The sequence below is a fragment of the Podarcis melisellensis genome, assembly GCF_964234715.1.
Source record: "Podarcis melisellensis genome assembly, chromosome: 8".
Classification (NCBI taxonomy): domain Eukaryota; kingdom Metazoa; phylum Chordata; class Lepidosauria; order Squamata; family Lacertidae; genus Podarcis; species Podarcis melisellensis.
Genome location: NC_138540.1, coordinates 73,839,267 through 73,855,851, shown reverse-complemented (window position 1 = coordinate 73,855,851; position 16,585 = coordinate 73,839,267).

Genomic DNA, 16,585 nt, shown 5'->3' with positions numbered 1-16,585 from the left:
AGTTTGACCAAACTGTGGGAGGCAGTGGAAGACAGAGGTGCCTGGCGTGCTCTGGTCCATGGGGTCACGAAGAGTCGGACACGACTAAAGGACTAAACAACAACAATGCATAAAATTGCAGTTCCATGAAACAAAAAGCTCCTTTTTGTGTGAAATTCTCAGTTTGACGACTGGTTCTTCCCATGGAAAGAAAAAGGCCCCAGGAAGTACCTAGACCCTTAGGATGGACTCCCAAGCACATGAGGGGCAGGGTGGATGGGAGGAGCACACTGTCTCTAGATGTGATATGCTGGTGCCCTCTTGTGTTTGTGATGTACATTGCAGTCTAGGGACCAGCAAATTCTCCAGGCCTATAGATTATGCTCTAAGAACAGGGTTCAATGGTGACCTTTAGTACAGGAGGGAGAATTTTTAGTATGTGTTGCTTCTCCAGGCGTGGCACTTTCATAGTGGGAGAGAGAAGATAGCCCTGCTCCCAAATAATCATGTTATGCAATTATTCAAAGCTTTTTTCCAGCACTGCATCTGGCACCCTTACTGTCAGGAGCTCATCCTACACTCGAGTAGGACCCTGGTAGAGACATATGCCTGACTGGCATGTTCCCTCCCTCCTAGTCACTCGTTCGGGAGCTTCAAAAGCTTTCTTCTGCCCGAACATCACAGCGACCAATGCCAACAGACATCGGCACACTTAAGGATCCACAGAGTCTTCGCAGTTTGTGTGACAGACCTCAGCAACTCAGCACCTACTTTATTTACATATAAACACACACGGAGCACTGCAACATGGCTCCCGCTCTCTCTAGCACCAGAAAGCAAAAAGAGAGAACAAAGGACAATTGTCCCACTTCACAGGACACAGTAACACAAACATCCTGTCTCCGTCACTTCCCGCTCTGGGGAGTCAAAACATATACCATCATGTGATAGACAACAATCCCATGACTGCAATCACGGAGCAGGAATTCTAACACTTACAACGTTGATCAGTGGTTCAGCCCCTGTTAAACAACGACCCCAAGAGCGGCATTCCCTTTTGGGCGACCTTCCAGGGGCCGCAAGCCAGTAGTAGATTCAGCAAACCACTTGCCATCCTCCATCCAAGCAAGATACAGTTTGAGGTCACATTTCAGCCCAGTGAAATCTCTGGAGGAGAGAGAAAAACAGGATCAGTGAAGGCTTGGAGGGGTGTAGCCTTCCCAGAGTTCCAAGGGCCACATATAGAGAGGATGGGAGGGCCACATTCAGCTCCGCTCCCCCCACCTGTGGTTACCTATCCCTTGTTCTACACTAATCACAATTTTATAAGCAGAGATGGCAAAACTGAAGGAACTGATTAAAGATACAGATGTAAAATCTTTTAAAGAACAGTGGAAATCTTTTCTGGTCTATATAAAAAGTTATTTCCCATACGTGAAGACCGCAGCAGGGTTTGAAGTGAAAGAAAACAGCAGAACGTATTAAGAAACATGCTAGAGAGGATTAAATTAGATAAGGCAGAACCTTAAAATGCAATTATATGTAGTATGGATTATAAACGTCAGTGTTGGGTGAGTGAGACATCACTCGTTTTGTTGAATTGGAATATAATTGTTGAGTAACAGTAACATTCTTTTTTTTAGAGCATCTGTTTTTCTTTTTTATATATGTAATTTTTATTAAATTTTCTGTTTTACAATTTAAAATATCCTTAAGATATCATTGACTTCCCTTCTTCTCTTTCCATGGTTCATTTTGCATTTCATAAAGCCCTGCATATTTTACATAAACTAAACCATTCAATATTCCGTTATTGCATCCATCAAAACTAACAAATGTAACATTCTTTATGGAAAAAATAAAATGTTTTTATTAAAATAAAATAAACTCATTTCCCCCACACCTTTCAAAATATATTTAAAAGGTACTAAGCAACTTCTAGCAGGGATTTGGAGTGACCCAGATTTTTTATGTCAGGTTCTAGTACTCTAGTTTCTGCCCCACCCTGAACCTCCAGTCAACCGACTCCAGACTTTGCATGTTAGGTTTCTGATTAATTCCTTTGGGTGTACCCTGCAGCTCTTTATTGTTATGACTGTACAGCATGGGGTTGTGAACTCTTCTCTTAAGCTTTTTTTCACATGCATCTAGCTCAGGGGCGGGGGGGGGGGCTGGCTAGAAGATGCTTGCTTGAAGGAGCTTTTATGGCTGGTGACTACCAGGCAGTGGAAGCACTATACTTCTTAGGACCGGGGATTGGTGGAAGCACTTTACAGATCAGAATGTAGCCCAGCAAAGGAGACAGACATTTTGAGCTGTGTATCTGATTGGTGAGCGAGAGAACAGGAGAGGGGAGCACAGGAAGAAGAAGAAGAAGAAGAAGAAGAAGAAGAAGAAGAAGAAGAAGAGGAGGAGGAGGAGGAGTTTGGATTTGATATCCTGCCTTTCACTCCCCTTCAGGAGTCTCAAAGCGGCTAACATTCTCCTTTCCCTTCCTCCCCCACAACAAACACTCTGTGAGGTGAGTGGGGCTGAGAGACTTCACAGAAGTGTGACTGGCCCAAGGTCACCCAGCAGCTGCATGTGGAGGAGCGGAGACTCGAACCCGGTTTCCCAGATTACAAGACTACCGCTCTTAACCACTACACCACATAGAAGTCAGACTCACTGGTTTGCCTCATCCAGTGTTTCTCAAACGTGGGTTCCCAGCTGTTGTTGGACTACAACTCCCATAATCCCTAGCAAGCAGGACCAGTGATTAAGGATGGTGGGAGTTGTAGTCCAAAACAGCTGGGGACCCACGTTTGAGAAACGCTGGTCTGGTTCAGTATTATCTATGTTGTTGTTGTTTAGTCGATTAGTCATGTCCGACTCTTTGTGACTCCATGGACCAGAGCACACCAGGCACTCCTGTCTTCCACTACCTCCTGCAGTTTGGTCAGACTCATGTTGGTCGCTTCGAGAACACTGCCCAACTATCTCATCCTCTGTCATCCCCTTCTCCTTGTGCCCTCCATCTTTCCCAACATCAGGGTCTTTTCCAGGGAGTCTTCTCTTCTCATGAGGTGGCCAAAGTATTGGAGCCTCAGCTTCAGGATCTGTCCTTCCGGTGAACACTCAGGGCTGATCTCCTTCAGAATGGAGAGGTTTGATCTTCTTGCAGTCCAGGGGACTCTCAAGTGTCCAGCATATCCACTTAGCATATAGTGCTTGTAAAACAAAGGTAAGCAGAAAGACCATTTGCCTTCCCATCTCACTCCTTACAAAAGAAACTGGATGCAGTGAAAAAAGGAGCTGAAACATGTCTGCCCCTGGGAATTCCTATTGCGTGAGCTAACTGAGGAGTGCAGAGTGCTGTCATCAAGTTTGTTGATTCTCTCCCAGTACAACGCAGACCCTGAGGTTTTCTCTGCAGAGTACGTTGTTCCAGCTGTCCAGACGGCAAGAGTGTCTGCGGTTGCACTGAGAGAATGTCACTGTTTGGACAAGCTGTAGTCGGAGGTGTCAGGTACAGAGCAGAAATGCATGCAAAGCCTATGTTGTCACCCTGGGCCAAAACTCAGCACAGTCAAACCTCTACTTACCACCGCTTCTTCTTACGATCATTCCAAGTCGTGACCACGGCAAACCCGGAAGTAACTGGCAGGTTTGCCGCCCTTCGCACATTCGCAGGAGCGGTGATCACTGTTCGCACATGCACAGAAGTGTGCAATCGTCACCCGCACCTGCGCACAATGGCACCTCTCCCAGCGACCCGTTTCGACCTCCAGACGAATAGAGGTTCCACTGTACATTCAGTTTCTCCTACTCCAGTCTGTGGCTACATTTGCCCTTTTCTGCTTAGCCAATGCCAGGACCAGAGGGTGTGTGAGGGTGGAGGTCAAATTACTGGAGGCATCACTGCCACCATGCCTAAAGTTACTGTTGCATGTGATAAGATTTAGATTACTGCGATGCATTATACATAGCGCTGCCTCTGAAGACAGTTCGGAAACTTCAGCTGGTGCAGAATTCAGCGGCCAAGTTGCTCAGCGGCGCAAGACGGTTTGCGCATATTACACCAATCCTGGTCTGTCTGCACTGGCTACCAATTAGTTTCCGGGCCCAATTCAAAGTGCTGGTTTTGACCTATAAAGCTTTAAATGGCTCAGGACCGCAATACCTCAAGGACTACCTCTTTCCATTGGAACCTACCCAGACCCTGAAATCATCTTCTGAGGTCCTTCTTCGTGTGCCTCCTCCTCAAGAGGTCCAGAGGGTGGCAACATGAGAATGGGCCTTCTCTGCAGTGGCTCCCCATCTGTGGAATGCTCTCCCCAGGGAAGTTCGCCTGGCACCTTCATTATACACCTTTAGGTGCCAGGCCTTTGGTTGATGTGATTTACATCCTATGTCCTTTTAAAATATGGGGGGTTTTTTGGGTGGCGGTAATTGGGTTATTGTTTTATTTTGATTATATACTTTGTGGTTTTATATTTTGATTTCATTCTGTGAACGAGCCTGAGACCTCCAAGTATAGGGCAGTATATAAATGTGATGATGGAGGAGGAGGAGTCAATCCAGGGATAGTGTTATTTGAGTACACGATGAGAGAGAGTATAGAACTGAGAGAGTATAGAACAGCTGGGTTTTGGGTTGTTGCTTTTGCTTGCGATATTAGCTTTCTTTAGAAATATCCAGCAGATAGTGGAAAACCCCCGGTCTGGAGAAGGGCAGTGTGTGTGTGTGTGTGTGTGTGTGTGTGAGAGAGAGAGAGAGAGAGGGGGGGGGGAGAGAGGGAGGGAGGGAGAGAGGGAGAGAGAGAGAGAGAATTCAACCCTTCAGGCCTTTCAATCTGGCCCGCAGTCAGGATTTTCTTGGTTTGACAACCAATCCTTCTTCTCAAGGACCTCTTGGAACTGTAGCTAAGGGAAGGGGAACAGGGGCTCTCCTGGTTCTTCTCAGGACACTCCTAACAAACCACAGCTCCCATAATCCTTTGGGGGAAGGATCATATATAGTGGCATCATAGTTCTTCAAACGTGAATGTTGTCTAAGTTACATCCAGCCCAGGAGGTGGCACTGCCTGTCAGATTCCTCTTCTGTAGTCTCAGTGTTTCCCTCCAAGTGCTCAGCAGGGAGGAGATGGTGGCAAAATTAGAGTTAGTTGTTCTGCCTGTCATTGGCTCTGGCTCCACCTTCAGCTGGCCTCTCTGTCTTCTTCCCCACAAGTCTCAAAGGACAATGGCCACCACGGGGCCCAGCTCAAATATTTAGAGATGACAGCCGAGTTGGTTTCCCCCTTGAACTTCCCACAGCAGGGGTAGCAGACATTGTCTAGCACCTGTTATTCATTAACCTGCAGTTAATATTGTTTTCTCAGTTAAATGTATATCTACTATTACTATCCCTTTCTTTCTCTGATGTTAATTAGAAGGAGCTGGTGGCTTTTCAGAATTTTCTCAGAATGAGAGCCAATGGGATGTGCGGCCATGGGCGAATCTGTCCATTAAAGTTTCTCTCGGTTTCTAATTTTTCCACATTTCCATGTCAATTTGTGGTTTTTTGTTTTGAAAGCCTTCGCCAGCATCTAAATGTGACTTTCTTCAAATAAGACAATTACTCTTTCTTTCTTTCTTTCTTTCTTTCTTTCTTTCTTTCTTTCTTTCTTTCTTTCTTTCTTTCTTTCTTTCTTTCTTTCTTCCATTTTCCTCACCTCAGAAAGGATATTATAAAGTTGGAATAACTTTAGAAGAGAGCAACCAAACTGATGACGGGGATGACTCTCCTATGAGGAAAGATGGAAGCATTTGGGATTTTTTAGTTTTGAGAAAGGCACGTAAGAGGTGACATGATAGAACTTTATATAACTATGCATGACATGGAGACAGTGGATAAAGAAAAGTGTTTTATTCCCCCCCCATAACACTAGCAGTACTGCCTAGCAGTAGGATCAACACTGAACCTTGGGACATGAAGACTCCATAAAAGTTGTTGTTTGTACATTGCTACCTTTGCTCTCTCCTGCAGGAAATAAGCAATTCATTAAAATGTGGGAAGAGAGGAGTTAAAATGCTATATGCAGATTTCCTTGCTTCGAATGAACAACCCCCAGTCATAAAGCCAAGATTAATCAAAAGTTTCTTTGTCTATGTATTGAACTCTCTCTGATAAAATACCTTATGTGTTAACACCACAGACAAAATTATCTTCCTGATATGCTTAATACCAATGGGCAATGTTTTGTTTTGCTTTTAAAATCTATGATTGCATTAATGGGCCAGAGGGACCTTTTTGTGCCATCTGTCTGGAAGATAACAACCTTGGCTCTTGATAAACAACAAATGCCAGACTCTTAGTGGCACAGGAAGTGTGAGACCTGCTTTTCCCTGTCTGCACCCAAAACAGAACAGCCTACTTTTGTTGCTAGCAAATCAGCAAAGCAGTAAGCCTTGACGCCAGTTGACTAGAGTTCAAATTCTGAGATGGACTGCATAAGGTGTTAGTTTCATTGGCATGACAACAATAACAGACAAAGGACAAAGTGCAATATATTGACTGTGAACTGAGGGTGAATACTAGACTTGTAACAAACAGGCTGGTGGAAGGTTGAAAGGTAAAGATTTGGGGGAACCTGTCACCTTCCAGATGTTACGCTAAATGACACCATTTCCATCATCCATGTCAATGAGCCATGCTGGCTGGGCCTGATGGCATCTATAGTCCAACAACATCTGGAAAGCTATATCTCATTGAAAGATGACTCTACCTAATTCACATTTTCTGAAACATTACATAGACAAAAGACCAGCCATCCTTGAAGATTTCTCCGAATTTTGTAACACAGTTCTCCAGGCAGAGAATAGGTAAAACGATGTATAGATTAGGGCACAGTGTGCATATAAATGCATATAGTGGTTAAAATAACATGGGTATATTGGGCAAAATTACAGACATATGTGTTGGTTTGGAGAAATATGCCCTAAAATCCTGGTGAATTTTAATGAAGACTGTAAAATAAAATAGCAAACTGATTTGGAAATGAGAACCGAACCTCTGCATTTCCATTCTCCCCAGCTGGGTCCCATCCCAGACACATCATTCCCTTCCTTTTGGAAATTTGACAATATAAAACAACCTGGGTGCAAATTTGTAATTAAGCAAAGACAACCCCCTTAGGCGTATAAGGGAGAACCAAAATAAACAACCACATACAATACCCTTAGTCTTCAGATGTTAAGGAAGGAGGTTTTGCCCTTGTGCTCTCCCCAAAGCAGCTCCCCCAAAGGGACATCATCCTTTGGGGTCACCACCAGCAGGTTGCCACTGCCTGGAGGTAATATAGCCCCAACATCCCTGGGAGTTGCACGCAGGTGGGCTCTGGACCAGTCAATCAGGAGGGATGAGGCAGGCTTCCCTCGGCTGGCCAGACATGGGGAAGGACCAGTTTCATTGGGAGCAGGGAATGAAGGTCACTGTGGATGGGGCTAGGTGAGCAGCTCAGCTCCTCTACCGATGGTCTCCAGCTGCTACTGCTTCTAAGGGAAGAAATACCAGGCCCCCCTGATATCTAATATTATGTATTACACCAGGACCTTGGGTCTTGATCTTAATTCATTCAGAGAGTCCATTCAACTCCCGAAACCATTTGAAAACCAAGGCGCGGCTTCCAATTGGCTGCAGGAGCTTCCTGCACTCAAGCAGAAGCCGCGTTGGATGTTCAGCATCCGAAAATGTTCGCAAACCGAAACACTTACTTCCAAGTTTGTGGCGTTCAGGAGCCGATTTGTTCAGGAGCCAAGCCATTCAAGTACCAATGTACCACTGTACTAAGAGTATGTTTTCATCAGGAAATGATTACAAGAATTCTAATAGTTCCCCAGATCGAAAATATTTGCATAACCCTGACAAGGAAATAGCAGAAGAATGGGACTTTGCATATTACAAGATTTATATACACGTATAAGCACGTTCTTCTTTAATTTACTAATGTTCTAAGTACAGGGATGAGAATAGTAAGATTTCAAAGTTTCATTTGAAGAAGTGTATCAGGTGATATGAAGCATTCAGAACCAGCAAAAATTGAAATAGAAAGCACCCTCTTTCATACTTGTCTCTCTTAGGCAAATGATAATTAGAGAAAATGTGGCCTATAAGTCAATTAGAATTTAGGTTGAATAAAGTCAGAGGGGGTAGGTTGATCAAACAAGAGTTATACTGAGGTATGAGCAAATCTGTCAATTTTAGTTTCTCTCAGTTTCTCATTTTTTCAATCTTCAGTTCTCTACATTTCCATATCTCACTGTTATTGATGATGATGATGACGATGATTAGCAATTCTGGGTGAGAATTTCTCTAATAGACACATTTTGCAAAGCAATCTTAAGAAATAGAATGCTGATCTGTATGTTATTTTCACGAACGTATGCATATTTTTTTGTTTGCACACTTTACTTTTCAGCCCTAGCCAGTTTTGTAAATACTGGGAGTTGTCATCTGGAAATAGCTGAGCAGACCACCCATTTCCCACAGCAGCCTAATAAAATGTAAAGTATTATCACAGGTAGCAAGTCTGTATGTCAATCTATACTTCACTGTATGGAGTAGATTAGTTTTGGTTCAAGGGAAGCCATTATCTTCCCTACCTCCTTTATCTGAGCAGGAAAAGGCAGGAACTTCAGGGAAGATGTGAGAAATGTTTTACAGTGTACTGCCACAGCATAGCTGCTCTTTGTGTTCTCGTAATCTTGGTCCTGATTTGCATGTAGCCAGGTATTCTGCTCTTCAAACATTTCTCAAGAACTGGATTTTCCTAGGCATCAGTGCTGCAGCTGTGCTTCTGAACTGCACATAGCCAAATGAGAATAATTCTGTTTTTTTCAAGGTATTTATTCTCAATGACACTGTTTTAGTTTTGTTTGGGTTTTGTTTTGGAGTCGTCCCCCCCCCAGTCTGAAGTTCAATTCTCTACTGTAGCTTCTGTTTTTATATATATTTTTTAAAAGTCCACATTAAAATTCATCAGTGTTTTAGTTCGAATGTTTCCAGGCATATACATCTTTCTATGTCATTTTGCCTAATACCCACATTTCTGGAAAGGAATTCCCCCCCGATGTGATGTATAGCTGTGTGATATTTTCACCAGTGCACTCATCTTTATGGACACTTTCCACTAGAATTGCATTTTTGTAGACATTCCTGCGCTGGGGAACCGCATAGCAAAAAATCAGAGATGTGGATTTGAAGGGTGGCTGTTTCAGGTTACATATTGCTTTGGAAATCATGCATGTTCACCTATAAGTGCAAAACCCTGTCTGTTGGGGACTGAGCAGAGGAGGAATGGTGGAGACTGCCTCCCCATCCTGACCCTTCCAGGGAAGAAGAGGAAGACAGTCTAGATTTACAACAGGGCATTGAGGGAGGTCGCAACTCAGAGGCAGAGGAGAGGGAAAGCTGGGAAATCATGGGAGAGCCCAAACAACACCCAGCTGACACGTCATTAGAAAGCATCCCAGACCCTCCATCTCCCAGAACCCGGTGAGCCTTAAAAGTAGGAGAGCAAAGAGCTCAAAGACAGAGGGCACATAGCAGCACCCGTAAAAGTGACGAACAAGGAAGTGGGAGAGATGGAGGGGGTGGTGATTCACTCGGGACAATGCCATTATCCAAGAGGCTGAGTTCTATAGCCCCACTCTGTAAAGATTGAAATAAAAAAGGATGGTAAGAAACCTTTCCTTGTCTTTATACTTTTCTGGGAAACCAGCCGGGAGCCACTGACAGCATCCTGACACTGTCCCTCTGTGCAGGCCATTGCTTGGCATGTGTATAGCCATAAGAACATATGAAGAGCACTTGCTGGATCCAGCCAAAGGCTCACCAAGCCCACCATCTTGTTCTCACAGTGGCCAACCAGATGTCTGCACAGACTGCACACACAGAATAGGCGTGAGGCTTGCGGAAGCATACTACAACTACGTATTTATTAATCATAACTCAGGACAAAGAAATATGTCATCTCTCTCTTTGTCTTCTCAGCTATACACACAACGGAAGTTCCCAGCAAGCTGTGCTGGTATGTAAACAGACATGTGACATGCAACAGTTCCATGTCTGCAAATAAATGGAATGGGATTTTCCAACAGAAAACATGGTAGCAGGACCCGAGCAGAAGGGCACTCTGCCCTCCTGTGTTGTCCAGCAACTGGTATTCAGAGACATTCCCGCCTCCAACCGAGGAGGGAGAGCATAGTCATCATGCATGGTAGCTACTGATGGCCTCCTCCTCCTCTCTTTTGGAGCCTTCCAAGTTGGTGGCCATCACTGCCTCTTGTGGGTGCGAGTTGTGCTAGCAATCCCAGCTGGGCTACATTATCAGGGGACTTTGGAGGTCCCTGCCAGGTTGTGGGCCTTGGCAGAAGATTCTGGCCCCCACTGTTTGCTCTGCAGTCTCTGCAGCCGGTACCTTGTCAGGGTGTGGCAGGGAACAGATGCTGTCCACTCCTAAACATGACTCATGCTCTGAGCAATGTGCTAGAGCACCAAAACAGGACTTTGGGGGTTGCCCCCTCTAATCCCCATAGGGGAACAAGGATCTTTCGCTGCTTACAAAGACAGGCTCCGGTGGATTGAGTGGATGAGAGCAATAGTGGGTCCAATGGTCAAGAATGTGGTTTCCGCACGTGCTCCAGAGAGAAGTGAGGGGCAGATAGGGCTTATCAACCTGGGAAGGTAGTCCATCTAGGAGAAGGAAAACTCTGATCCTAAACCTCCGCTGCCTTGTCGGTCATCTTCAGGAAAAGAAAAGACCAAGGAGTAAACTCTACACAAATTAGGAGTGGAGTCCCTAAGATGGTTGAACGGTGCCTTCTATGCCTCCTTCTGGTAGTCCTGCAGCCAAGTTGCTCTGCTTTCCTTTGGACCACATCTGTGAGGTCAAAAGGGAGGGGAGTCTTGTCCTTTGGGCAGCCTACATACACATTGCCCAGGCTTGTGCTCCGGGGAGGTCCCTTTGGTGCTGCTAATGCAGCTGTTTGACTTCACCCCCAGAGAACCAGGACCACTCCAGAAAGATATTGTTGCTCAAGCAAGGTTCTCAACTTCTATGAGGAAGTCCTCTTAGCCTCCTTCCTGACCAGGAGGGTAAAATGGCCAACCAAAGTGGGTAGAGTCAGTCTAGGGCCTGAGGGTCCTTCACAGGGAAAATGCCAGCGGCAATTCAGTGGTTGACCACACGGGGCAACTTTCCACAGTTCCCTTCTGCTCTTGATAAATTCTCACAGGTGATAAACATCTATCTGGAGTGGGCTACTTCATATAAAATAAGCCTGTCAGCAACAACACTTGTCTCTGGCAAACTGCCTTTCTGCATTCAAGATTTACATATATTCCTATATTAATGTGGAGCAGCACTCAATTGTGTGAGCCTCCAGCTCAGTTCAGAGACAGATTGACTGCCTCATCTTCTGTTTGCAAGGACTATGGCTTCTGTCCATCAGCATTAAGTTCCTAAGTGTGTTGTGTTTAGCTGACATGTATCTTGATATATCTGTATTTATTTAGCTCCACTTCCTGCTCAGATAAAGCAAGGCTGAAGAGGCAGCAGGGACACAGGAAATAGACTCAGAATGCAGCTTGAAAAACTGCAGTAATAAATAAGGGGCTTTCTTTTGTTGTTTAGTCGTTTACTCGTGTCTGACTCTTCGTGGCCCCATGGACCAGAGCACGCCAGGCACTCCTGTCTTCCACTGCCTCCCACAGTTTGGTCAGACTCATGTATGTAGCTTCGAGAACACTGTCCAACCATCTCGTCCTCTGTCGTCCCCTTCTTCTTGTGCCCTCAATCTTTCCCAACATCAGGGTCTTTTCCAGGGAGTCTTCTCTTCTCATGAGGTGACCAAAGTATTGGAGCCTCAGCTTCATGATCTGTCCTTCCAGTGACCACTCAGGGCTGATTTCCTTAAAAATGGATATGTTTGATCTTCTTGCAGTCCATGGGACTCTCAAGCGTCTCCTCCAGCACCATAATTCAAAAGCATCAATTCTTCGGCGATCAGCCTCCTTTATGGTCCAGCTCTCACCTCCATACATCACTACTGGGAAGACCATGGCTTTAACTATACGGACCTTTGTTGGCAAGGTGATGTCTCTGCTTTATTTATAGACCCATAAAACATGTTGCATCCCACAGATGGAGAATCACTGCACATCTCCCCCAAGGTTTGCCACCTATAAACCTGGCAAATTATGTAGGGGAAATGGTGTACATTGATCATGCCCATGCTTAATCCACAGCAAATCTCACCAGTGTATCTCGTGGAGCATGAACCCCTGCCAGTGTATATGGAACTGAAGCCTAGATACTATGGTCACTACATCATGGGTATAGCTAATAACATCATTTTAACCACTGTTTTAATAAATGTAAACAGTTTTTTATATAATTGTTAAGAAGATTAAATACTGAATTGAGGAAAACAACAACTGGAGAGCCCCTGGCATTGTGGGTAGCATTCTCTGCCCAAACAATCACTTATGCTTCTTGAGACATGAAGACTCCATAAAAGTTGTGAAGACTAGGTGGCTGCCTTTTCCTGTAATTTATAAGCAATTTATTAAAATGTGAGGAGAGAGGGGTTAAAATCCCATGTGAAGCTTTCCTTGTTTTGAATGAACAACCCCCAGTCATAAATCCAGGACTAATCAAAAGTTTCTGTGTCAATGTATTGAATTCTCTCCAATAAAAGAACAAAATTCCTTCTGTGTTAATATCACAGGCAAAATTCCCTTCCTGATACACTTAATAACAATAGGCAGCGTTTTCCCATGCTTTTGGAATGTGTGATTGCATTAATGTGTGATTGCATTAATGGGCCAGAGGGAACCCATTTGTGCAATCTGTTGGGAAGATAATGTAGCACCCTGCTTGTGGTTAACACTTAGCTGGAATGAAATATTCAACGCAGCAATAGAGAAATTAAAATAATAATTTATTTGTCGGAGAGGCACAGTGGTATATGGTTACCAAGCTCTGGCCTGCCTTCCTGCCATTATGGCCAGCATTTATATTTTCTCAATCCAGCCCCCTTTCTCCTCCTTTGGCTGCCTCTGTCTAATCAGCCTGGTTGAAATTCCTATTGGCTGTTTGCTAGAACCAATCATAAAAGATACACCCATTTTCTATTACCTTTTATGGGAGACAGAGAGCTATATTTTCTTGTATTTATAAATGGCAAACAAGTAGCCATTAACCTCGACAAGGCACCTTAATTACCAGATCACCTTTGGCCCCTCTTGCCCTATTCCCTGCAAAACAGATGGCTAATGGTTCTAATTTTATCTGAACAGATCTTTTGTTCATCTTTTCACACACCATCTATGAAAGAGCTCCTTCTTTGTAGGTCTTTAAGCAGAGGCTGACAACCATATGTCAGGAGTGCTTCCGATGGCGTTTCCTGTTTGGCAGGGGTTTGGACTCTATGGCCCTTGTGGTCTCTTCCAACTATTACTTTCTAAATCCTTTGCATAATTACATTTAAGCCAATATACTTCATACATTAACATAAGATAAATAACTTCTTAAAAGGAAAAGAAATCTTTGCAGAGTAAAAAGTCTCAAAAAAAGAACAAGGAACAGCTTAAAAACGGCTCTTTACTCTCTCTCTTGCCAGCCTTTTGACCTTCTGGAAAATGTGGCTCTTTGTATGATGAGAGGCCAAATGGTATTATTTTCTGTTAAACAATAAACCTTACTATTTACCTACTTCTTAATTTAACCGTTTTTACAGCTTAATTGTACTCTGCAACATGCAAGGTCAGCGACCTCGCTCTCAGCCTTTTTATGACCGCAATAAACCAGAGGGCCTCTCTGGCCAAGAGGATGAACATCTGCCAAAATCTTAGCCAGCCTAGTTCCTGCCTGGCATGAAACTTTTGTGAATTTGAGCTCATTTTTTAAGATACAACCTTGATCAAAATATAAGCCTTGATTAAAATATAGGATTTGATCAGATGCATCAATAACAACCCTGGCTCTTGATAAACAACTGCCAAACTCTTAGTTGGCACAGGAAGTCAGAGACCCACATTTCCCTTTCTGCAACCAAAGAAGAACAGCTTACTTCTCTTGCTAGCAAAACATCACTCATACCTTACCATTAAGCACTGAGCATCCTGGGAAGACAGATCCAAAACAACACAAGGATGGTAACAGACATTATAGGATATCTTGAAATGAGGCCAGACAAAAAGACAGCTCTATTGTTGGTAGATGCCGAGAAGGCATTTGATAAAGTATCCTGGAAGTTTATGCAAAAAACGATTGAGACAATGAAATTAAGTGAAAAAATCTGCAGTGGGATCCAAGCAATATATAAAACTCAAAAGGCTAGATTGATCATAAATGGTGAATTATCAGAACCTTTTAAAATTTCCAAAGGAACAAGATAAGGCTGCCCTTTGTCGCCCCTTCTCTTTATAATGGTCTTAGAAACATATTTAACAGTAATAATAAATGATCCCAAGATAGAAGGAATAAAACTGGGGGAAAGAGCTTACAAAGTTAAGGCATTTGCAGATGATTTGATAATAACAACCGAAAACCCAATAACTGCATTTTAGAAACATTGGCGAAAATTAAGGAATTTGGCCATCTATCTGGTCATCTATTTTGAATTATGGTGCTGGTGCTGGAGGAGACTCTTGAGAGTCCCATGGACTGCAAGAAGAACAAACCTCTCCATACTGAAGGAAATCACCCCTGAGTGCTCACTGGAAGGACAGATTGTGAAGCTGAGGCTCCAGTACTTTGGCCACCTCATGAGAAGAGAAGACTCCCTGGAAAAGACCCTGATGTTGGGAAAGATGGAGGGCACAAGGAGAAGGGGACGGCAGAGGACGAGATGGTTGGATAGTGTTTTCGAGGTTACCAGCATGAGTTTGACCAAACTGCGGGAGGCAGTGGAGGACAGAGGTGCCTGGCGTTCTCTGGTCCATGGGGTCACGAAGAGTCGGACACGACTAAACGACTAAACAACAACAACAACATCTGGTATTAATATTAATAAAGAGAAAACAAAACTTATGGTTAAAAATTTGGACATACAAGAAAAAGCAGAGTTAGAAAATGAGACAGGACCAAAAGTGACAAATAAAGCCAAGTATCTAGGAATCTGGATCGAAAACATTAATCTCTATAAGGATAACTATGTAAGGGTCTGGGGTGAGATAAAAAAAGAGTTGGAAGTCTGGAGTTGATTTAAATTATCATTATGGGGAAGAATTTCAACAATTAAAATGGCCGTCCTCCCAAAAATGCTGTTTCTCTTTCAATCTATCCCGATTATCAATGGACTCAAATGTTTGCTAGGTACCTAGTAAGGTATATTTGGCAAGGAAAAAAAACCAGAATAAAATTTAAATTACTAAAAGATTTAAAAGATAGAGGAGGTTTCGCACTCCCCAATCTAAAGTTGTATTATGAAGCCGCATACTTGGTTTGGTTGAAGGAGTAGATGAGCCTAAAAAAATGCTAAGTTACTCAATATGGAGGGGTGGGATAATACAGTAGGGTGGCATGGCTATCTGGGGTACAATAAAACCAAAATACATAAAGGATTTCTTAACCATATTATTAGGAAAGCTTTATACGAGGTCTGGGACAGAAATAAAACGTTGTTGGAGCTGATAACTCCTTATTGGTTATCATAATTGGAGGCGGTTGCTGTGAAAAGGAATAATATGGACACCAACTGGCAGACATATAAAGATTTATTAGTAGAAGAAAACAATAAATAAAATTGAAAAATTATGATAAACTTAAACAAATGGGGCTAAGCTGGTTACAATATCATCACTTAAACTGAATTTTTGAGGAAGACAGAAAAACAAATGGATTTGACAACAAAATATCAGATCTAGATAGGGAATTGCTCTCAAATGATAAAAAGAATTTATCCAAAATGTACAACTTATTATTAAACTGGCATCTAAAACATGAAGAGATTAAGGATGTGATGGTAAAATGGGCTCAAGACTTCAGATATACTATAGAATTAGAGAAATTGGAAGATCTTTGGAAACGTGATATCAAATTTACAGCCTGCTACCTAATTAAAGAAATTTTTTAAAGATGATGTATAGGTGGTACCTGACTCCATCAAAATTGGCAAAAATGAATAAAAAAAAAATAGCAAGTGCTGGAGGTGTAACCATAAAGACGAGAAATTATTCCACATGTGGTGGACATACCCCAGAATGAAATTATTCTGCAATATGATATACAAATAATTTTTTAAAATGCTAAAACACAATTTTTTAAAAAAACAAAACAAAAACAGAGTTACAGTTACAGCTGCCGGGATTTTGATTGCAAAGTACTGGAAAAACTACACAATCCCTACAAAAGAAGAACAGTTATTAAAATTATGTGACTATCTTGAATTGGCGAAATTAATAGAATTGGTAAGAAACCAACGAAGTGAGAAAATTAGGAGAGAATGGGATGTCTTTACAAATTATATGAAGAAAGTAGGTTACCAAAACTATGACAGATTTGCCTAGATTAAAAGCAGGTAAACAAATTAGCTCTCCACTAAATTTAAACTGATTACAGACAACCAAAGATATGAGA